Source organism: Falco rusticolus, chromosome 2 (assembly GCF_015220075.1).
Source record: "Falco rusticolus isolate bFalRus1 chromosome 2, bFalRus1.pri, whole genome shotgun sequence".
NCBI lineage: Eukaryota > Metazoa > Chordata > Aves > Falconiformes > Falconidae > Falco > Falco rusticolus.
In genome coordinates this window covers 79,116,588-79,123,177 of record NC_051188.1, presented here as the reverse complement: position 1 = coordinate 79,123,177, position 6,590 = coordinate 79,116,588, and positions in this window count along the sequence as shown.

Below are 6,590 nucleotides of genomic sequence, written 5' to 3'. Positions count from 1 at the left end.
CTTCAGAAGAGATTTATTTTTTAAACTAAACATGTTTTAAAGTCCTCGCTTTTATCCTCGTTGAATCTTGTATATAATACTGTGTTTTCTCGGCTTTCATGTTAGATTTTTCTAATATGTTTAGAGAATATATGCAGGATACACACAATATTATGTACGTATAATACTTTCATTTACAACCTTTTGGAGATGAAACTTTTAAGTTCCGTATATTCATATAGCGTATATATGTGTGCATGTGTGTTTGTCGATTAAAATAATATAGCCCATGGGGAAAGTGGTGAGCCAGTGCATGAGACAAACAGTTTGAATTGATAGGTAAAACACCCGAGTTTTTATTAGCCCAGTATGTTATTAGAAGTCAGATAACAACTTGTGAGATGTATATAAAAAGTTTACAACTTTGGCAGGTTTCTTAGCTTTACTTAGTGACTTTGAAAATATTTAAAGAGTTACTAGAGAGATTTTATTATTATAATGGCCTTTTAAGCTACAGTGTATTGTTAAATGAATACATTTAAATAAAAAAGTTATGTCCAAATAAAACAGTTACAGATGTTCACAGAGCTGACTTCAGGATTTATATACCATTTGGTATAATGGAAATTTCATAATTTTTTGTTGGATGCTGCAGATACAATGACGAGAAAGCAAATGATACTGGCAGCATAGCTATATGTATCTAACTGTATTTTCATAAATAATTCCACATAGCCGTAGTTATTCTGACTTGTTAGAAAAAGTGCTTGGCAATAATATTTATTTGATTCTTGTATAAAAGGCATAGGCAAAAATATCTCATCACAGTAAAAATGAATTGCAATGTTTGAAACTATTTTTAAAACAAGAACTGAATGAGCCCTCCAACAAAAATATGTAAGACTTACACACAAGAGAAGGTAGTGTTCAGTCGGCTAGAAGACTAACTTACCCTGTAGTAGCTACTACAGGCCAGCATCCCTTGAGGACCCTTTGAGGTATATATATGAATACCTAAAGAGGTATTCTGCCGCTTTGAAAGCACCTGTCAGTGCATACGCCGAGCAGTACTGCATCCCCACTGCTTAGTGCACGTTCATTTCTTTATGTAGACAAACTGATACTGCGAGCCCAGAAGAAGCAATCGGCCTGCACACAGATGAATCCCGAGCCAACCAGAATGGAGTATCAGGCAGACTGGGAACAGTTTGAACAAAAATAGGCCATCTGAGATGGCAGCGAGCTTGCCGTGTGACCCCAAGGATCCTGGGGCGCTTTGATCTGGAAGGATTTACACTGTGCGTCTTCTGTAGAGAATGGTCTCCCCTGAACTGGCCTCACATCCAGCTGCTGCCCGCTGCTGCGTGCAGGACTACAGAGCGTGGGGCCAGGGGAAGGACGGACCCCCCCTCTCATCCCCACCGCTGGAGGAGCACAGTGCTCTGCCCAGGGTCCTCACAAAGGCTGGCCGGAGTGGGTGAGGAGGTGGTGTCAGCATCAGATCTTTTATGCTCTTAGGTGAACTGTTCCCTCTGCTTCCCGTGTTTGCTGTCACAAAGAGCATGGAGGGAGCGAGCCAGCTGAGGGGGTCCTGCCGTTTTGCTACCACTGCGTTCTGAACGGGAGCGGGGCTTGCTGGAGGGAGCCTTGAGTAACGTCATGCCTGTGCTCAGACAGCAGCGCTCACTGCTGCTTCAACCTAGCAGCCTGGACCAGGTTGTCTACAATGTTGAGCAATCTTGGTGAGGGAGTTTAAGACCTGTCACAAATATAGGCAGGTTAAAAGTGATGGCTGTAAAGATCTCCTTCCATAGCTGTCCACCTCCTTACTGCCTTGAAAGTTCTGCTTTGCAGGCAGCCGAGAGCTTTGTGCTCAGGTTTTAGTACTATTAAATATGCTGGGTTGTAATTCGTGGCACTTCAGCTGACGTTTAAGAGCAGCTGAGCCATCTGTGCAGTGGGGGCAGGCCAGACAGATGTGGGTGGCAGCCCGATTTTAATCTGCCTTTGTGCGTGAATCAGAGAGCCAGCATTTCTAATACTTTACAACGCGGCTAAAACTGACTCACGTTTCTCTGGGCAGTGAATAGCTACCACTATAGCCTCTGGGATTTCCCCTGCTAAATATCAAAGGCCTGCAACAAAACAACAGAGTTAATGCTTCCCAAAGAAAGAGTTCTTTCTAATGGAAAGTATTAGTCAACCAGAACACAGAAGAGTCTTTCCCAGATCTTTTACAATAGCTTACCAGAAGCCTCTAATCCAATATCCAACAATTTACTGCTTGGGCAGATCCCCACACCTGCCTGATCGGGAGGCTGCTGCCTTCAGTGCAAGCTGCATTGCAGGTACCAGGTTAATTTACACAAAGGCCATTCAGGTTTCACAGGACAGATTTAAACATGGCATTAGATTGTACTTGAGCTGGGGAACCACGCTTGCAGGGCAAGGGAATGACCTGCAAGTTCTGAATTGCCACAGTTTCGTGTAAGCCTATTAAATACGTCTTGGAAGACAAAACCAATTGTGGGGGCAGACACAATGGGATGATAGTTTATTAAGACAGACGTATTTTTGAAAATAATATTTTAAATAATTTCCTTCAGTTATGCTGTTTAATGACATGTCAGAGTTTTATTCTGCTATTGCTTAGGTACCTGTTCCACTTTATTATTGTTCACAGCGTTTGCATTCACACAAGGGCTTTGCAAAACTCAAAAGTTACATCCGTTTTCTTGTCAGTAACCCAGTTCAGAATTTACATTCTTACATTAGTTTGTATATAGAGTCTTTGTTAACACCTGTGTATTTACTAGGCAATGGTAGTTGGCTATTAGACAAAGGGTTTCAGAGTTTTCCAAATTTTATGTCAAGATTTAAGTGTTATGTTAGCACTCCAAGGTGCTGGATTGCATGTACAAAGCAAAATAAAATATCCATCTGAATGAAAACACTTTGGTGAAAAGAGGGGTTTTTTCCTGATTTTGTTACCAAATTATAAACTTTTCATGCTAGTTATGTGGACTAAAATAACTGTATTTAAATCTATTCGATTTTGAAAACTAGGGTTTTGTTTCTGCTGAATTTTCAATGTGAATCTGAAGCTGCTTTCTCCCCAGCAAGCGCTGCTGAGTGCTGTCCCTTAGAAGAGCTACAGGGGACTGAACCCTCTGACTCACCCTGCCACCTTGTCCCACGCCACTGTGTGACTTGGAGTACCTGGCAAGCAAATATCTCTGCTGAATGCATACTTTAATCTGTCTCTGGGAAGAAAGGAGCTTTACGAGACACATTATTTGCTGGGATTTGTGGGACCCAGCTGGAAAAACAACTTTTTCCCTTGCATACCAGGTATGAGGTGGATGTGAGTCATTAGGGCCTTGTTCTCATGGAGCCAGATCATCTGATAAGGTAAACTGGCACGGATCCACTTGAGTCTGAAAAACCAGCATATTATCTAATTGCGGCTCTGGCACGGGACCTTTGTGGATTTCAGTGGGACCAGACTAGCCCTTGGCTTTGTGGAGGCAGGAGGAGAGAGCTTGCCAGGCTGACAAAGAAACCCTTTGATAATGACCTCGGAGATGGTGCCCTGCAGCACAGTTAACAGCAGGGAAAAAATGTACCTAAAAAATGACGGTGTCTGCCAAGAAGCAGAGCAAGACTGAGCTTGAGGAAATCATGCAGAACACCCTTTTTGTTCTCAGAGGTCTGAGACCAAAAGTTTAAGACTAGGCATTCTTTTACACAATACTACAGACACAACTGCTTGCATGAATGTGATTAATTTTTTTTTTAATTAGTATTTTTTCACTTGGTACAGGCTCTCTACCATCATAAGCAGAGCTGATAATGAGTTATATGTAAAATTTGGGTTATTTAATACTTCTCAATTAAGTTCCTGAATGCAGGGCTTCTTATTAACCTTACAGAGGAATAATGTCAGCAAAAATAGTTCCGTTGTGAAAAAGCACAGTATTCGTCTCTTGGAAAAAAAATTCGCAAAGCTGGATCAATAAGCAGTGCTATCATTTTGAACAGGCTTTAAAGTTTAGCATCTGGGAGCGGTTGCCCTCATCTGGTTTTTGGCATGTAATTCCATGAAATAAGACATGTTAAGAGCAATCTCCAAAGCTTACATAAAGCCCTGGAACAGTGATTTTCTCACTAGGACATCAAATACAGAGTATGTCCTTTTACTGTCTCTACAATGAGGAGCTTATGTGGTCTCCAGCAAATTATGATGTGCCTCAGTTTTCTGCCTCTAAAGAAGAGTTCTCAGTTTTGCAAAAAAGCCACAAGATTTTTATTAACTTGTGTTCTGATTTGGTCAGCTATTACAGTCACAAGCACTAAAAACATGCTGATGAAGGCCCAAGGCTTACTTTTATACATTCAAATCAATTCATAAAGGAACTGACTCTTGGGGTGCTGAGCAGGCAGAGCTGCCATTAACTTAAGCTCTGAAGTAGCAAAAATTCATACATGTGCCTGACTCTGGGCACTAGGTGCAGTCCAGCTGGAGTGTGTCATTGACTGCACCTACAGAATTACCTACACTGTACATTTATTTTTTTTTTTTAGTGTTCTTCAGTGGAAAAGTTGTGTTAAGAATTCCCACCCTCTTCCTACCACTCATTTCCACCTCCACACCGCACTTCTCAGTTATTTGTGGGGCAGTGCTTTAAATGAGATCAGCAAGGAACTCCAGCATCTGCTATGATGTGTAACTATGCCCCTTTCATCAACTTCTTCAGAGGTAGTTTCCTTCCAGCCTGCTTGCCTCCCTTTCTGTTGACATTAACGAGCATCTGGTAAATCAGGCCAGCTTTCTTAATCTGTCTGAAAACCAACTAAGGGAGTTTTTTTAAGTGAGATCATTGAGCTGATTCAGTTACTATTGAACCACGTGAATGCGAACACAACCGTGTGAATACTAGCACTGGAACAAAAAGGGGATGGCAGCCTCCTTCACAGACAACGGAGTTTTACATTGGCTTAAGCCAACTGCAGTATTGCACCGTTTGTGTATAAAAACCGAAGCATATCTTAAATGTTTGCAGAATGGGTGAATAGATGGGGTTTTGGTTTATCTTTTTGGAAAGCTGCAAGCTGTAAATTAGTGCTCTTTTGTATCAGCTTTAAAGGTATTACATAGTTGCCATCTTCTACCTGTTGACAGGTCATAGAAGCAAAATATTTTAGCTTTAACAGAGGACCAAGGTGCCCTATGGCCTGTTTAAGCTTCAGGTGGGGTGACTTCATACATGCCATGCAACCCTTCAGAAGGATTTCATTCTAGAAAGAAAAGGCTAAAGCACTGGATTAAATCCTGTTCTCTGGAAGGACGGAGAAATACTGCAAGCAATGACGCAGTTTCTTCCTGATGCCCCTGTTAATATACCTGCACAGAAGAGAAGGATTTACACAAGACTGGTTACCTTGCCGCAAAAAGATACATTAGGCTGGTTTCACGTGATTTACTCTCAACTGACCTAGTATTGACTGTTGTCAGCCTCCCTAGCTATTAGCATATTTCATTTATTTATTTATTTTTGGTCAGGGACCTGACTGCTCTGGAATTCCCTTGCCATCTTCTTTTTCTGCCTCTTGAAGACAAGCTCTTCTGGTGCCCTCTTCCAGCCTTCCTACACTTCACCAACTAAAAGCTTGGGGCCTGGGCAGCCAGGTCTCTAAGCACCTTAAACACGAATTTTATTTAGGCCTAGCCCTTTCAAAAGCACTGAAGTAACTGAAATTCTCTTCAGTGAACTCTTTCCATGTTCTGTCATGAGCTCTCACTCCTTTATTACTGATGTTTGTTGAATTAATTCTCAAATCACAGCGCAGGTAGAAAGAAGGTATACAATCTACTTTTTACTTAAACTCAACTGCCAATTAAGTGCAAGATGGGTTTCGTCTAACTCAGTTTTACAACTTTCACCATCTTCTCAACGAAACAGGAGTTTGAGTAATAATGTATCATTAGTGGAATAAAATATCTGGGGTGCTATTTGGGACAAAGTTGTGCACGCCTCCAGGAGGCATTCTGTCCAAAGCCTTGGTTCTCAAAATCACTCCGACTTAAGCAGAGCTCCTTGAGAGCATGGCAGTCTCTCCAGGCTGAAGTCCCAAATCAAAGCAAGGAACAAGCTAGGATGATAGCTGGGAAAAGGAGGTCAGACAGGTGACCTAAGGGCTCGTCTCTATACACAGCTATTTCTTATTCCTGATCTATTTATACATAGATGTTCTTATTCAGAGTAAGCCATTGTTTAGTTTAATCCGGAGTAAATTAAGCAGGAACAAGTCTACATAGAACAAAGCCCTGAGAACAGACTTGATGTCCCATGTCTTTTGAAAGTAATTAAATGTCTCCATAGATTCTTTTCAAATGGAGCTTTGCAAAGACGAGACTGGCTGCCTCTATTATCCTAACTTTAAAACACATTGTCCTCTATCTATTGCCTAACCTGCCAGGTTAAACGATCATGCGCTAACTTCCTACAACAATCAACTACTCTGATACTCAGTATAGCAAACAAACACGAGCTTTATTAACCTTTAGACATGTGATAGGTGTGAAGGTCACGATGCAGATTGGAACAGCC